Source organism: Netta rufina (assembly GCF_964035555.1).
Source record: "Netta rufina genome assembly, chromosome: 10".
NCBI classification, from domain to species: domain Eukaryota; kingdom Metazoa; phylum Chordata; class Aves; order Anseriformes; family Anatidae; genus Netta; species Netta rufina.
The window spans coordinates 9,769,797-9,786,659 of NC_140133.1; the positions used below are offsets into that span (position 1 = coordinate 9,769,797).

The following is a 16,863-nucleotide window of genomic DNA, read 5'->3' on the forward strand; positions in this document are numbered from 1 at the left end:
CAGAATGCAAGCCTAGGCACCTGAGAAATGCTGGGTCTTCCAGCAGAGCAGGCTGGGCATTAACATGAGTGCTATAGTCAGATCCAGGTTGGATGCATCCTTCTCTCACCGTTTACCTCTAAAGTCCCTGTTCTGAGAATTTCAGTGAGGTGTCTGCTTTTGGCTGAGTCAATATAGGCAGCAAAGGCTGCTGTTGGATTGCTCTTCTGGTCATTAGTCTTGTGAAGAATTAGAAAAAGTAAAAAAATAAAAATAAAAAATCTGAAAGAATGCATTCCTGAAGAGTGAAGTTACCTATTTTTATTTTATTTTATTTTATTTTTTGCTTTCTTTAAAACAGTTTCAGTGGTGTGAATGGAGCCAAAGTGGTGTGCAGGCCTGGGCAGAATTATCCATGGGCTGTGAACTTCAGTCAAGGTAAGTCACTTCTGTGCTTGGAGATCTCTGTGCAACCTGGGCCTTGGAATAGGCCCAGATAACAGCAGGAAACCTGCCCTGCTGGGGTGAGAATGACTCTTTAATGTCTTTTCTATTCTGATGGGCCCAGCAGGCCTAGGGTTACCTTGGGGTACTAACGCAGTGAAACAAGGCTTGGGGCAAGCTCTGGCTGGTGGAGTTTGCTGAGACTGTTCTGAATGTGGTGCAGGGAGTTCACAGCTCCTGCCCCGTGTGCTGCCCTCTGAGTTGGGGCGTGCTGGAAGGGGACTCCTGGGAGTGCCATAAAAATAAGGGCAGGAGGGTAGAGATGCCCAAGGCTCTCCCATTCCCTTACCCTGCATACCAGAGGAGTTGCCTTTGGCTGATGTCTCTTGCTTTGTTCTGTGTCTGTGTTTTTTATAACTGGTTTAGTGAGCACACATCCCTCAGAGTTTTTTCCTGTTGTTATGACAATGAAGTAAAGAGTTGTGGATAAAATGCAGCTGTTCCATTCAAAGCACTATTTCTGTGCACAGGACAACTTGAGGCAGCAGCACAGTGTCACAAAACCCACAAAATACTGGTACTATGGTATAATTTCAGTTGAACAGCAGTTGTTGCTAACTGCTGGCTCTTCAACCACGCAAACACAACCAACAAGTAGTTAAAAAAAAATCCATCTGAAAGCTGAAAAGAGTTTTAAAGGCATACATGTGTGATTGGCTGGGATTATGACTGTTTTTCTGTTTGTTGTTGTTTTTCTGAGAAAAGAATCAATTTACATTTAGTGAATCTGTTTCCTCACCTTGTTTCTCAAAATTTAACAAATTCTGTGTGCATGTGTGAATTTCCAAAATGAAAGTGTAATGCTCGCTTGAGGATGCAGTTCATACCTTGAAGCTGTAATAGCCCGGCAGTCTTGGGTAGCTTGTGAACAGTGGCATAAATAGGTCATGAACAAAAATTAAGAAGCTGCAGCTCACAAGGCTGCAGAGCTCCGCGTGAGCAGGATGGGTTGCTGTGTGACAAGCTGAAGAAATGGGCCTTCTGGCCTTAGCCTAACTTCTCAGGATTAGTTAGTGAATACTCCTTAAAGAGGCTTCCTCTTCTTGGAAGCTAGACGTTTCACGTTGAGACTTAATTCAGTTAACGTTAAGTAATTTTAAAGGAGGAAAGGACTGTTACTGTCTGTGCGGAAAGCTAGAAGTACAGCTAGAGCAGAAACAGTCACGTCTCCTAAGGGCTGTGTGCTGTGGCTCAATAAGTTCCCACAAAACCCACCTTTTCTCATTAACGGCTCTTTTTTCCCTGACTTCTCCTTCCTGAAAGCTTGGGTAAGTAGGAGACTGCGGCACATCTCGAAGTTTTTCAGGCCCAGTTTCTCAGAAGAGAACAAGACATGCTGCAGAAAGAAGGGTAAAAACTCTTGGATTTTCTCAAAGAGTCATTCCCTTATGGAGGCATGTTCACACAACCTCCTCCATGACCGCTCACAAATAGCGAAGCCCAACACAATGAAGGGAGCCTAACATGGCACTGAAGCCAGCTGCCTTTCTCCTGGATGAGGTGTCAGGGATCTAGAAAAAAGATCTGCACAGGCTGGTATTTTAATCCGGGCAATTGCACAGGATTCCAGAATGTCAGCAGTGTTTTATTCCTGGAGATGGCTGTGATCTGTAACGAACTCTTGGTGGGTGGTGGAAAAGGCAACGTGCTTTGTGATTTTGTGGTGAGTTGGACCAGTGGTGAAAACAGCCCCTGGAGTCTTTCAGAGGAACAGCACAGCGAATAAGGCTCTATCATAAGTAACTGGCTAACCTGACTTCAAGCGGTGGTTGATTGCTAAACCCAGGCTGTCATCACAGCCTCAGATTTGGGGGGTGTTGCGTTTTTTAAGGCTTTGGCACAGGGTTATTTGTTTTATTTCAGGTAAGAGAGGTTAAGAGAGACCCAAATGACATAAGCGTTCCTCGTGGTGCTTATAACTGAAAGTTTCCAATAGGTAGGAACAGTCCTGAGTACTATTATTTCAGATACAGCTAGAAGAGCGTAGAGCTTTCTTCGTGGGCACTGGTACTGCCGCATTCGTCCAGCTCCAAGTCACCCTGCAGCAAAGCGCTGAGTACAGGACCATACACTGAAATCACTTTTAAACTGGAGGCAACACAAAATAAGAGCTGCTTGTTCAGCACTGCGTCATGGAGAGAACATGTGGCAACATTTTCTCAGAACTCATGTTGGCTTAAGTGGTATCAAAGAGGAATTCAGCCTGTGGCTATAACCTGTGCCAGGGGTTCCCAGACTCGTGTTGCTGTAACGCACAGGCAGCAGCAATAGCAGCCACGGGGATAAGCAGCAGGAGTCAAGGGCAGACCACGAGGCAGCGGTCGCTAGCAATGTGCTGTCTCACACCTGTAGGAAGAAGGCCTCTACTTTCCTCGTGCACCTTCTGGTCATACACTGCCATAACCCTCAAGCTACCGTAGCCATCCCCAGCAGGACCCGTGCTCCCTGTCCTGAGTCAAGACGGGCACTTCAGCTCGCATTTAGTACAGCCCATCTCCATCAGCTTTAGCAGCACTTGTAGAGACATTTGCATTGGGGCCCAGGTAGTTTATCTTTCAGTGACTGCAGTAGCACTGTTTAGGAACCTCTGGCGCATGCGCTCATGAACTTACTGAGATCTCTGCTTTGGGAGAGTACTTCTTTCCTTGCAACAGCTGGATCCAGCTGAGAGATGTTCTCTAATAATAATAGTAATAAAAAGCACTGAGGGTTTTACACAGATCCTTTCAGACAGGATTAAGTTAGGAGGCTAGGCCATTGTTGAGAGACACTAACCACTGAGTGCCAGAAACATACCCCTTGTAAATTGCATTGAGTCAGTAAGGAATGAAATTAATTGTTGAAGTATTGAAACAGTCCTGGTTGGGTGAAATGTCATTTGTGTATGGAAAAGACAGTGGTGAGTGAAAAATCTTCAAGACAAGTCATGCTGATGGCCTTTTTGTGATTTTCTAGGGCCATTTTGTTCTTCAACAGCTTGGTTAGGACTATACAGTTGAGCTGACTCCAGCCTAGAAATTAAACAAAAATAGCAGACACGCTCTGATGCAAAGGTCGTAAGAGCTTTTTCTGTTTGTTTATGTTCAATCCAGTTAAAGATGATTTCAGTGAGGGCATTTAAGTAACTTTAGAAAATGTTGAAAAGCAACTACATTTAGTTAAACATGAAAGAATTACAGGAAATAAAGCAGAAAAGTCCATCTCTATTGTTCCAGAGCAAGACCAGGTCTTTCCAGATACAGAATCACAAATATTAGATGTCTGATCTCTTAACAGCCTCTGGTGCACAGGTGGCAAGGTCTGAGGACAATATATGAGTGAAAAACCATTGCAAAGCAGGCTCCTCAGAAGAAAAAACACTTGCAGCTTCAAAATACCACAGGATCTCAGGTGTCATTGTGCTAAAGTAATCCTCGTTTGCTCTTCAGGAAGCTCCTCATGGGGTAATATGCCTGGTGTTCTTGCCTCCAAAGGTAGAGCAGTGGAATATTCTTCCCAATTTTCTTTTTTCTCCTTTTAAAGCTTACCTTTGATAATGAAGGCAACCAAGCTAGAGAAAAGTAATGTTCTGATAACGTGAGGCTACAAATGACATCCCAAAAGAACCTGAAGTTAACAGAAAATGACTGCAGGGCACACGTACAGCAGGATGCACTCTGTGCGGTGAGTGAACGCACTCAGCTTCCACCCCACAGATCTAGGTGAACCCTGTGTAGAGGGGACTGGGTGCTTTATCTTCGGCTATATGTGATACTCTAGTTAGTGTGGTGAATTAAAACATCAAAGGAGAGTCCTACCTCTCTGCATCCGTGGTTTTGATAGCTCAGAGTCAGACTGCAGTGTCACTAAACATGGGCTTATTTTCCACTTAGTCCTTTAGTTAAAAACAGCAACAACCAAAACAAACTGGGGAACCTGGGCTCAGCAGGTGCAGCCTTTCAGAGTGGAAGGACTTGTGTGGCTTTCAAGAAACCAGAGTGGCATTTGTACAGACCCAGCACATCTGGGAGTGAAGGATTTCAGTGCTGGGTTGGTAGTTGTTGTATCTGCATAACCGTGACCTTTGTTATAGAAAATCTAAACAAGAAGACTAAACCAGTAATGTAACACACAATTTATCTGAAGTTAAAGGACTTTTTGATTGGAATTCAGAGAGAGCTTTATAGGAATGCTAGATTTAGACATCCTTTAAGAACAGTGAATTGTATGGAAAAACTGTGATTGTGCCCTCGGGAAAGAGGTGTCTGCATAAAAGCTGGTCGTTGTTCAGTGGTGAAGACAGCATTAGGAGCAAAAAAGTAAAAGCGGCATGGAAGGGGAGGGAGAATGGGCAGCAGTTAATATAAATTAGAAATGAAGTGTAGAAAGCTGGAAATAAAAAGGGAAATGTAAAATTATCCTTGGCTGCTATCTTCAAGGACAATAAAGAATTTAAACAATCTGCTTGAAACAGAAAATTGTATAATGCCTCTTTGAAATTGAAATGGTGCAATTGTTAATGAGGATGAAAATTAAGTAGAAGCATTTAGTAAGTATTTCTGATCTGTGTTTGGATGACAGCAGAATAATATACTCGAATCACAGAAGGATTAATTTCTAAATTATTAGGCCACAAGGAAAAAAATATTATAAAACACTGATTAGGAACAAGCATTTTAGAAAGTGCATGTTCAGATAACTTGCAGGCAGAAGCCTGGCAGACGTGCTACGAGCATAGGTGGCTTGCAGGTGGTAATTTTTAAGAGGGAGAGATCAAGGACACAGCGACTTCAATATGCCAGAAGGGAAAGTGGATGGCTGGAGCAAAGCCACGGTGTAGAGAGTTTGGGGTGAGGGGCTTCCTCCCTGGCTCCCTATTGCTCTGCGGGCTAACGGACCAGCCCTGGGGGAGAGGATCCCTTGGTGTTCCTGCTGGGTTTAAGGCATCTCGTGACTCTTCCAGGACAGAGCAACACTTCTGCTTCTTTAGGAACAGCTGGCTTGAAGCCACTGAGTCTGGAAAAAGGCTCTGGGTCCAAAAAGGCCACAAAGTGGTGCTGGTTGAGAGGGAAGGGAGCTCGGTGAGGCTTGGAGCCGTCATCCCCCAGAGCAATATCAGGTTTGGATTAAATGTCAAGGAAAGGTGGGAGCTCACTGGCTTACTCGGGTATTCTGTCCACCAGTGACTTGAACTCCTGTATGCTTAGGAATTGTTTCCTCTGAAAACATTCTGAGTGGCGATGCCAATGCTGACGGGGTAATCCCCCTCTTGACAGGCTGGGAAGGGAGTGTGGAGGCTGCGTAGCATCAAGCCTCCCTGCTGAAGGAAAGGTGTGCTCAATGTTGAGCTTTTGTGCCTGCCCTGACACTGTCCAGCTGCAGGGCTTGGATGCTCCGCAGACGGCGTGCCTGGGAGCTGAGGGAAGTCTCCCAGCTCTGCACCCGCTCTGGAGCAGCACGTCTTTGGGGAGGAAGGAAAGGCAGGGCCAAGGGCGAGGCAGTAAATTAGTTCGCACACTGGTTCTGGGTTTAGTTGTATGATAGAAGATGTTTATCATCCACAGGCCTGTGCAGTCCCCCAGCTCCCCACCAGCTGTGCCTCACAGCTTCTCCTGCGCCCTCCACTGCAGCTCTGCTGTCCTTGGCGTGAATGGGTTCACCACAGAGGCAGAAGCACTAATTCCACTTCTCGTTCATGAATATGCCCTTGGAGGAAGGCAGCCTGGCTTTTCTTAAAAACGTGGGAGCCAGGAGTGTGTTTCCTTGAATTGCATTTGATGTGTGTTTTTCAAATGCACTTATGTTTCCAGTGAGTGTTTTGTAATCTAAGAGTAAATGATTTCTTCTCATTATTCTTCTAGGAAATGCTCATATCTGTGAATCTCAGAGAGGCTTTGGGGTTGTTAGGTTAGCTTGGAGGTTTTTGCACTCTGGAGCTCTTTGCAGTTTGCACCTGATGTGAGTCACTATGAATAAGATTCTCAGCCTATTTTTTTTTTCCTGCTGTCACGCTGGTATCTTTAATAAGGATGTGAAAGCAGTATTAATTCTTAGATTAATGGAGGAAATGGGACTAGAAATAGAATTCAAAATGGAGTTATCAATATTAACGGCAGCTTAATTATGCTATAATGTTTTGTAGAACTGCATTGGGAAAGATCTGCCCCATACAGGGCATGCTTTCCCTGATGGGGCTTTGCATAATCAATTCTCAATAGCTGGAGCTCAGAGGGAGGCACTTCCAGATTCAGCTTCAGAGCCCAGGCAGCTTTTCTGCTGCAGGGAGGGGAGCAAACTGTGCCCTTCCTTCCCAGCTGTCTTGCCTCTGGGTAAACCAAAGTCACAGTGGCTGATTTATGTTAGTGTTGTGTGGTTCCCTTATCCGATTTCTCCCCTTATTTTCTCTGCTTCCCTGCCCTGTGTTCACATCCTGCCTCCCACACTAGCAGGAGAATGCAGTAAATGAAACCAGCACAGGGGGATTTTCAGCCTTTTCACCTTATCTGCCCAGCTAGGAGAAAATTGCCAGAGGAGTCAGTAGCTTCTGCCTGGAGGAAGTAAACCCAACCTGAAGATGTTTTGGCAGAAGCTGTTTGGAGGGCATTTGTAGGGGCATGCTCTGCATGTGGCAGGCTGCTCCGTCCACTCGATGGGGAGGCACAACTGGGTTCTTCAAGGGGATTGCCAAAGCTAGAAAATGCAGCTCCAAAGTGTGTGTACCTGCCTCTGACTTAGCACTTCATCAGTGTCTGTGCAAGTCCTAACCGACAGCTAACCAGCCTTTGGTGCTGCTTTTGTAGAAATGCATAAAAATGAAGCTTGCTTTCATTCAGCATCAGCTGCAAGCTCTGACAGTTTCTGAAGTATTTCGACACTTCTTAAATGTCTGGCTGTATTACTGCCTACAGAATATTTTCTTTGTCTTACTCCTCTGGCAATTCTTGGGCTAGAATGGGGAGAGGGGTTTATCCTAATAGTAGTTTGAAAATCAGTGACAGAACTTTTTTCTCTTTTTAATTCTTCTATTCAGCCTCCCAGCAAAAAAGTAGATTAAGGAAAGGATGGAAAATGGAGCCTTCTAGTTTATCTTGTCAGACCTATTAAAGTGCATTAGAACGAGAGCAGAGCTGCAGGCTCCTGCCTCCTTTCCTTGCTTTGTTGCTTGGTGCTGCCGTGCTCTGCTCGTTGCCCATTTTGTGCATTTTGCAGTTTGTGCCCTGGGTTTGTCTTTCAGACTCTCCTTTCTGTACCTGGTGCCGCATGCCAGGGCCATGGACAGAAACAGGTCAGCATTATGGCAGGGGTACCTCAGACCTATCATTTTCTGCATCTGTTATGGATGGGGGCTGAGTGCGGTGAATTATTGACCATTGGAGTTGTGTCTGCTCGGTAATTCCCTGTGCACAGGCTGTGCCCTCTGAAGAGTTCCGTGCAATCCCTGGGCTGGGTCACTGTGAAGCCACATTTAATTTAAACAACGGTACATTCAGCTGGCCAGAATGTATGTTTGGACTTCAAACTCATGGTGGTTTCCTTCTGTCTCCATGGGGCTGATTACCACACATTCCTTTCTTTTAATTTCAGCCCTCGGCAGTTCTGGGAAAAGGTCCTTGATTAAGTACTGAGAAACCAGTCTATTTGCGAGGCTAATTTTGTTGCTTCAGTTACGTTACTGTATGCTAAATATAGGACAGCACCAAGCAAATCCCAGTTCCTGGGCTGAACAGGGTGTTCAAGAACACTGCTCAAATTTAAATTGTGTGGCTTGGGCCTCTGTTTAATTAGAGCTAATGAACCAATTTTTCACACAGTGTAAATCAGCACATCTACGTTGATTTATGGGCAAGTAGCAGCTTTTGTACAGCTAAAATTGAGCCTGGTGCCTGACTTTTCACTTCTTGTTCCCAACCGAGGGTAGCAAAGATAAATGGCATGGCATGTTGGAGGAGTTTGGAAACCCTGAAGGGACAGCAGGGTGCTTAAGGCTGTTAGCTGGTGTCCGAGAACCTAGAAACCAGCAAGTGGAAGGTGTTCAACAACCTGTAAACCAGCCTTGTAGTTTGCTGCAGACTCTGCGTTGCTTGTCGTGCTGTTCCCTGATCCTTTTATAGCCCTGAAACCCATGGAAGATAACAAGTCTGCTTGTCTTCTAAAACACGTGCGGGGAACTTCAGAGTCCTGTGGAGCCATGCAGGTTTGCATTTTCCTTCTGTTCAGCAGGTTAAAAAACCAAACAAACAAAACACAACAGCAAACCACAGCATTTGAAGTGCACGAAATGCGTGTAATAGGTGAGAGGTGAGAGACTGCTTGCACTGGAGGCAGAGATCTTATCTGCTGCACAGCTACCGCACATCTCAGGGAACAGCTTCTCCTGCAACACCTTGGTGGCAGCGTGCCATGGCCCTGTCCTGGGGTGACCACTCGTTAGGCTGGGCCAGTGGTGGCCCGCTGGCCACCGCGCCTGGCCGGGGAGGTGGCTGCAAGGGGCAAGGTGCTGGGTGCTGGCGTGCTGAGCTTTCAGTGTGGCCTGACTTAAATCTGGGTAAAAGATGGTGCAAGTTCTCATCCAGCTGAGGTGCTGAGGCTTGCTCCCTCTTCTCCCTGCTCAGGGCCTTGTGGTTCAAGGGCAGCTTGTGGGCAGCCGTGAAGCCGACTGGGTCTGATTCCTGTTTTCCTTTTTTGTGGGCCTTGAGGCTATCCTCACATTCCTCGCAGCTGGTGACTGCTCTAGTTCCCTGAATCTCATTCAGAGTACTGCACCTACAAGCCAGATACTTGTCATCTCTAAAAGATGTTTGTTTCCACAGAAGAATAGCAATGAGATTACTGTCTGCTCCCTTCGCAGTCAGCCAGGCTGGGAGAGGTCCAAATATCCAATCATCCCTTGGAATTCACATTGCATGAAGATACAGTAGCCAAAAATAGTTTCCGTGGATTGGATGGTCCCGTAGCTTTCTGTGTTTATCTAACAAAAATGTTAGGAAGTACAGTAGGTCATGCACTAAAATGGTGGGGCACATCGGAGCTCGTGGAGATGAGCTTATCATTTATTTATTTCATTTATTTAACCTCTCTCGGCTTGAATGCCGCCTGCAGTTTTCGTGCGTTGCTCTTACGCTTATTTGATAAAAGGAAAAACCAACCCAGCTGTACCCTGAGGAATTAGAGATGCTGAAAGAGGCTTCTGGGGAGGGGAGGGGGAGAGAGGCGAGCTTGCAGAGCTCTGCCAGAGCCTTATTTTTTCCTGCCTTCCAAGAACAGGGCTGTGTTCCATCCCCTGCCGCCCCCTCAGCTGGTGCTGGGAAGAGCAGCTGAGTTTAGCTCACTGTTCCTGGAAGTCACTGAGACACCGAGCATCGAGAAACCAGCATTTTCTGTGGCAGGATCTGCCTGAATGGAAAAGATGAGCTGATCTTCATCCCTCTTGTTTGCTCGCCTGAATTAACCCTCGCCGCACCAGAGGAGGCTGTGCTGCGATCCTTTGGAAAGGAACAGAGGCTGTCTCTTTTCATTGGAGGCAGGTGCTTGGAAGCCAGTCTGAAATCCTGTCACATCACCCACGAGATGTACCCCCGCTGTAACCCAGGTCCAACAGATTTATGCTAGGACCACCTTCAGTCTCTTTAATCTCACCTCGCAGAGCTGAAGCCACAGCAGCTGTTAGCCAGCCAGGCTGCTCCAGTGGCCACCTCCTCCCCACGTCCTGCTTCAGTTCAGGAAATGCCTTTTGGAAGGCAAAGAGCTTCCCAGCCACACTCCCCCCAAATCATCCTGGTCAAGGTGCACCACAAGAGGGTAGCTACAGCACAGCGCCGTGCACTGGTGCACAACGTGTTTGATAATGTGCTCCTAGCAGCACATAAAGGCTCTGTGTGCCACAGGGCAAATTCCATTAAGTTAAATGAAATCACTTACATGGGGTCTGCGTTTGTGTTATGGGTAGGGAGGAGGAGCTTTTCGTTTATAATCGTGCTGTTTGGCTTCTGTTTCTTGCTGTATGATTGAGGACGAGCACTGTTCTCCCTGCCTCAGTTTCCCCTCTGTGTAGTGTGGGATGCAGGGGTACTGGGGGGGTTTCAGTGCCTGTGGGGCCCCCAAGCAGAGAGCTCTTTGGGAACACGAACCTGTTACTGGGTCACACTGGTTCATTTGCTTCTTTCCTCAGGCTGCCTCAAAGCTGTTACTTCACAGCTGTGACTGTCACAGCCATGGCCCCCGTGCCAAATTTATCCAAGTTTGATGGCTGTGGTGACTCTGATGGGACCCAGAAAACAGCTTAAGGTGACCAGAATTAAGAGGTGTAGGTATTTCTGTTGTTATTCCCATGGCTGCAGTTAGCCAAAGAGCAGTCCAGAGGCTCTTCTGCTGCAATGCTTTTTGCTTTCCCTGTTCAGGAGAGGAAGAAAATGCCTGCCTTTCCCTCTGTGCCTAAAACTGACCTAAATTTCCACTTGATGCACATCATCAGGTTGATACTGGTCAGGTTCATTTCTCAGTCCAGCTTGGAGGAGGTCTGGCTGCTGCTTTCAGCTCCTCAGTGCCTTCATCCAGGAAAGAAGACAAAGCCACTGGGAATGACAGCAGAGGCGTCTGTCAAAGCGCACACAAAGGAGGAAGGAACGAGAGGGGCTTCGGGTAACTTGGGATGTCAGATTCCCTATTTGTAAGCTGCTGCTGGTAGCTGCATGTAATGAGCTGACCTGATGAGATGTTTTGTTCGTGGAAGTGGCTGGTTCTCTGGGCACAGAGGATGGAGAAAGAAGGGCTGAAGCACTGGCATCTTACAAGCCACCGTGGAAGTGCTGCGGTTTGCTCGGGTGCCTGGATGAACGGTGGCGGGGAGGGTTTTTTGAGCGTGCCGGGGGTGCCGGGGGCTGCCCGCCACCTCTGCTGTGTGCAGAGGTGCTGAAGGTGCTGCTGCTGCTGGCGGTTCTCTGCCGGCGCTGAGCAGCCCTCCTGTTGCGTGTGGTCTCATTCTGGTTTGTGCAAATTCTTGCTACAGCGTGGGAAGTTGCCGGAGCAGTGATATTCGTGCTGCTGATGAGCCTGTAAAAGTTTCTTTGTTTGACTGCCTCAGTTCTTGGAATCGATCTAGGCCAGGCAGCGTCTTGAAAAACAGTAAGCAGAAAAATAGAGCCTTCCACCTGGGGCTTTCCTATGAGCACAGGTTCAAAGGGAAAAGCAGAGCTGCTGCAAAAGAGTGCAGGCATCCTGTGGGTGGGGAGCTCTCAGCAGCTGAGTCAGGCTTGCAGAGCGTCACAAAAGCCCTGCTGGACAGAGCCTCATCCCTGTTCCGTGCCCTAAGATGGGAGAGTGTTTGCAGGGGGCAGAATAACTAACTCGTGATTAGAAAGTGTGATACCGATAGTTTCTGCCCTTGCACCGTGGCCTCGCAGATAAAACAGCTACAGGAACAAAATATCATCGGCCTCTTTCTAAGTAACAGACTGATCACCGGAGGTGCAGTCCATGGTCTCACGGAGCCCGTGATAACAGTCACAAAATCTGGCAAAGCTTTCCAGCAAATTGGTTTCCCAGCAGCCTTGCGATTTCACAGGAATTGTTATTTCCCTTGATTTGGGTTTTATGATGAAAACGTTACTCTCTTGTTACCAGAAGCATCAAGCTGCCTTCTCACCGGCACGCAGTTCCAACACGCAGCTCTTCTCCCCAGGCCTGGTAGCCCTGGGACATTAGGTCATATGAGCTGTGACATTTGTCCTAGAAATACCAGCCATGAACCTTAAAGTGCTCATTATTATTTCCATTACAGAACCATTTAGCATTTTGCGGTCTGGGATGCATTTAACGTTGCAGACATGTGCTGTCCAGCAGCCCCCGCCTCGAAAGCTTGGATTTGATACCAGTGGGGCAGAAAAAGGGAGAAAAGGGACGCAGAGCCCTAGGGCATGCAGTGGTTTGTCCCCAGGATAGCCAGCAGGTCGGGACAGAAGTGGAAGTAGGCTTTAGGTCTTCTGAGTCTCAGCCAGCATCTTCACTGCCCCTGAAGCTGGTGCTGTGTCCCTTCTGGCTCCTGACTCAAACAGCGTGATGGACTTGCAGTCGAAAGGTGTTACGGTATTTTTAGTGCCATTTTGTGTGTGCTTAGGACTCCAAAACAGTGCTTGAAATACAGTTCAGATCTTCTTCAGACAAACGGACCCTCTGTGTCCAAGTGTGAAGCTTTCCTGGGCAGAGCAGAGCAGTCCCTCCTGGAAACAACACTCCAGAGACAGTTTCCTATATAAACCATCCTTCACTTCCCTAACTTGTGCCTTGCTTGTTATTGTTTTGTGGGTTTTGACATCAGTGAGGTGGGACAGGACCTTTCCTGACCCTGTGACAGTTTCTGTGAAAGCCCAGGAGTGCTCCTGGTGCATGCGCGCTCCAACCCTGCCCGTGCTGGGGCAGCGAGCGCCTTCCCTCAGCTCCCCTGAAGCAGCTGAGGTTTGCTTGCAAAAGCAACCCTGTAGGCATGCTTCCATCTGTGGGGCACAGAGGGTGGCAGTTCGGAAGTTCAGCTGGCGTGCACGCTTTGTTTGTGCAGTAGAAATTTCCAGAAGCGTCCCGAGGTGCTGTGGCAGCGGGCTCTGTACAAACACAGGCGAAGTGCGGAGCGCTGCCGGCTGGGAGGCGGTGTGAGCGCTGACACTGCTCCTGCCTGTGCTCACGATGAGGAAACCAGCCCGTATGGGTCAGGGAGGGCAGTTCGGTGATGTTCCACCTGTCTGCCTTACGGCTCTGGTTGTTTCTCAGGAAGGGCCCTTACCCCGATGACCAGAGACCCCAAAAGGCGAAACGTGGTGCTGGTGGGTACCGAGGATGCCTCTTCCCCTCCGTGCACATTTTCTCTCTCAGGCCCAGCAAGGTTTTTTCAATACACCTTCCTCATCACCCCTGAGTGACTCTCCCTGTGATCTTTCCTCCATCCTCTCTCTGCCCTCCTGGTTCCTCTTTCAGGCTTCCCTTGCTCGACCCCCACTTTTGGCTCCGTTCCCCCTGGTATCTCACTTGCCTCTCCCCCTGGCTGCCCCTCGCCAGCCCGCCTGACCACGCAGACCGTCTCTTCCCCTCCTGTTGCCACCACCTTTGTCCTCCTCTTCCTTCCCAAATTTTCTTTGTCTGAAATCCTTCCCTCTGCTTTTTGGCTAGTTCCTCTATGGTTTTCAAGCACTTAGGTCCCTATGCTCTCTCTCTCTGAAAGAACAAATAGATTAAAGGAGAGGTTTCTGCCAGGTCTTTGCTGCGCCCCTGATAAATTCGGTGCTTCGTGTAGCTCCTCGTTCTGTCAGCTCGGGCAGGGAGCCCAGCATCCCCCTCCCACGCGATGAGCTCACAGGGAGCTGTCACAGTTTATTCTAAGAAATCAGCTAATGTACAGTACTCAGCAGAGGCACCCCTCCCCTGGGAGGATCAGCAGAATTAGGATGTGCAGCAAGCTGTCTTGGGGATTACACAATCTTATCACCTCCTCCAGGGCAGCGGGGAGCGGCGAGCACCGTGCGCTCTGAGTCACACTTCCCCCTGCGCTGAGGTACAGGTTTCCTGACTCACTTCCTCCCTGGACTTCTGTTTCCTTACTTCTCTGCCCCAACATCGCAAACAAAAGAGCACGACAGACGGAGAAGTTGAGGCAGCCACGGCCTCCAAGCACCGCGCACTGGTAGTGCCTGCCCCGTGCTGCCCGTTCTGCCATTGTCACCCGTTCAGTGTTGTGTTTGTGGCTCGCTGAGACCTCCAGGATGCAGCTGAACGTTTTCAGCTCTCTGGCCACTTTGTGTTTTTGAGCTCGGAAATACCCCACCGTACCTCTGCAAGTGCAGCTGGACTCGAGTATGGGATGCAGGGGGGGAGGTGGGAGAGGGCACACCGGGACGGCACGCGTCCTGCCATGGGGACTGCTACAAGCAGGTCTTTCAGGTGGTGGCTGTGGTCTAGAGAACCATTTCTGCCTCGCTGCAGGCTCTTCCCGTTTTTCTTTAACCCCCTGGCTTCATAATTTTCTCTCTTGATGAGATAAGAATCTCAAATTCTCTTTTCTTTTTCAGAAAAGAAGATTCTCGGTCCTTGTAGTGACGGGGGGAGCCTGCAAAGTGTGATTTTCTGCACGCTCAGCAGTCTGAAGGCCAGTAACTAGCCACACGCATCCGTTCCACCCCGACACCCTTACTACCAGCCTTTCAGTTATTGATTTCTGGAGACCTGACTCACGGGTTCAGCGCGCTCCGGATAAGCCTTGTGCCGCTCGCTTGCCTCCCTCGGTGGAGTGGGAGGGCAGTGCTGAGTTACAGGAATAGCTGCCTCGCCAGTACCTGGAAATAGGCTCTGTGCATCACAGCCTGGTTTTAGAGAGCGCCGTGCGACATAAATTGAGTTCAGCTTGCCAGTCATCCCCAAGGCTTAATTTTGTCAAGCCTTTCTGTTAGAGAAGGGCTCTGCGTGAGGCCTCACAGAGCGCCGTTTATCCCCCCGGTGACCTGGTGGGCAGCGTGTGTTCCCAGGGCACGCTGATAGGAGGTCGGCCTGGTTTGGTGCCGCGCTGCCTCGTGCAGAGCCCCGGACGTGGGCTGGTCCCCTGGGAAGTTTGGCTTTCTGTACAGCCCAGTGGGATGGCACGGGATGACCAGGCTCTGCTGGGATGCAGGCAGCTTGTGTTCCCTTCCTCACAATTAACCCGTTATTAGGAACAAAGCGCCTTGGCCTAGGCTGAACACATAGTTTTCTGTCATTCTCACAGGAGAGATGATGAACAAGACTTTGGTTTTTTTTTGCTCACTAGCAGAAGCATTTGCTGCTCATCTTCTTAGCTGCTAAGAGCCTAGGAATGCCGGTGACAGCCCCGTTCTTCACTTGGTTACAGATACAGAAAGCCAGCAGCAGCACTCATGCAAAAATTACGAAGTTAAGTACTAGTTTGAGAACCTTACAAGCAGGGAAGATATGAAAGGTCCCCAGCTTTGAGCTTTCAGAAGGAGAAAAGGGAGGGCCTGAAGCCCACCTGCCTCTGGAGGGGTCAGCGCCTTGGGCTCCACTTGGGATGGGTTCGGGAGTCTCAGCAGCAAGGGAATAGGAGGGGGCCGTTGGGGAACATCCCAGCGAGGGTCAGACTGGGTGCTGTCAAAAGGAGGGATTATGAATGTGGTCAGATCTTAACTCTGAGCATGTGAGAAGGCTGGCATCTCCTCTCGGAAACACGCGGCAGCTGATTACCGGGCCTGGTTTTGTGCGCGTTACGTGACTGCGTTTTTTCCATTTCTTCTTGACTCGTATTTATTTACCTACAATATTCAGCCTTTAAACAAAGAAGCTATGGGGTGTAACAGAGTGTTGAATTTATATCAGGGGTGTCACAATCTTACAGTGGCTGCTCCGGCTGCATCTTAAAGGGCCTCGTCAGCAGGAGAAGCCTGACTTAGCAGCACCTGCTCAGCTGCAAGTCCCTCTCTCCCTCTTCTGCCATGGGGTAGCTTGTGTTTTGGGACAGCTGGCTGCATGGGGCGAGGAACAGCTTGTGGGTGCCCAAGTCATCGTGACTGGTCGACAGAGGCTCCTCTGCTAGCTTGGGAAGAGACCGCCTGTTTGGCTGTAGTTGTCGCAGGTTTAGAGAGGTGGAAAGATTTTGTGGTAACACCTGGCCTCCTTCTTCCTTCCCCCTCAGATATCCCTGAGCACTATTCTGGAGCTCCAGAAGCCTGTCCCCCCGTCTCTGTGAGGATTTTCTCCAAATACATCTGATAGTTAAAGAAGTAGATTTATAGTCTTGTCACATGCATATGGAAAGAGTCCTTGCTTGGCAGATCTCGTAATCTAAATAATGCAAGATAAAACCACAAAAGATAAAGCATGGTGCAAGTCAAAGGAAAGGTTAGCAAGAGGACAATTTCGACGTAAAACAATTTCGACGTAACCAACTCAATTTTCTTTCCACTGGAAAGGGTTGGAATCGGTAATGCAGGGAGCGGACTGTCCTTGGAGGCTTGTGGAGAGCTGGCAGACCTGGGCAGAGCGGAGCTCTCTGCCGAGCCACTTCAGCGCCTCAGCCTGCTCACCCTGCAGAAGGGGAAAGTCTGCAGCAAACAAAAGGCAGCGCTGACGTCAAGACCTGGGACCGTTGCCCTGACACTGGGAGGTGGAGCGCAGGAAGGAATCCGCTGCTAATAGGCTCTGGACTGGAGTGCGCTTTGGCAGAGGGACAGCTACTACCCCTTCTTTCCAGGAATAATATTGTTTATTTCTATCTCTCTCTGGCTAAAGTTACCCGAGTCAGCTTTCACTTCACCTGTCTCCACCATGAAGTCATCAGAGCCCAGGAAAAATCTAACCTGCAGGCTCCCCGTCCTCCAAACCCCCATCCCCAAAGGGCTGTGTTGCGCAGTTGTTTTCTTTGCTTTGACGATT

General features: G+C 48.7%; 1 protein-coding gene across 1 annotated transcript in view; it reads left to right on the plus strand.

Moving 5' to 3' along the window:
• Window positions 1–354: 354 nt before the first annotated feature.
• The window catches only part of MAPKAPK3 (MAPK activated protein kinase 3), a 107,810-nt gene continuing 91,301 nt past the window's right edge, over window positions 355–16,863 (plus strand). The window contains exon 1 of the mRNA XM_084292499.1: window positions 355–417. The gene's annotated coding sequence lies outside the window, so the exon portion shown is untranslated. The remainder of the gene's footprint in view (window positions 418–16,863) is intronic.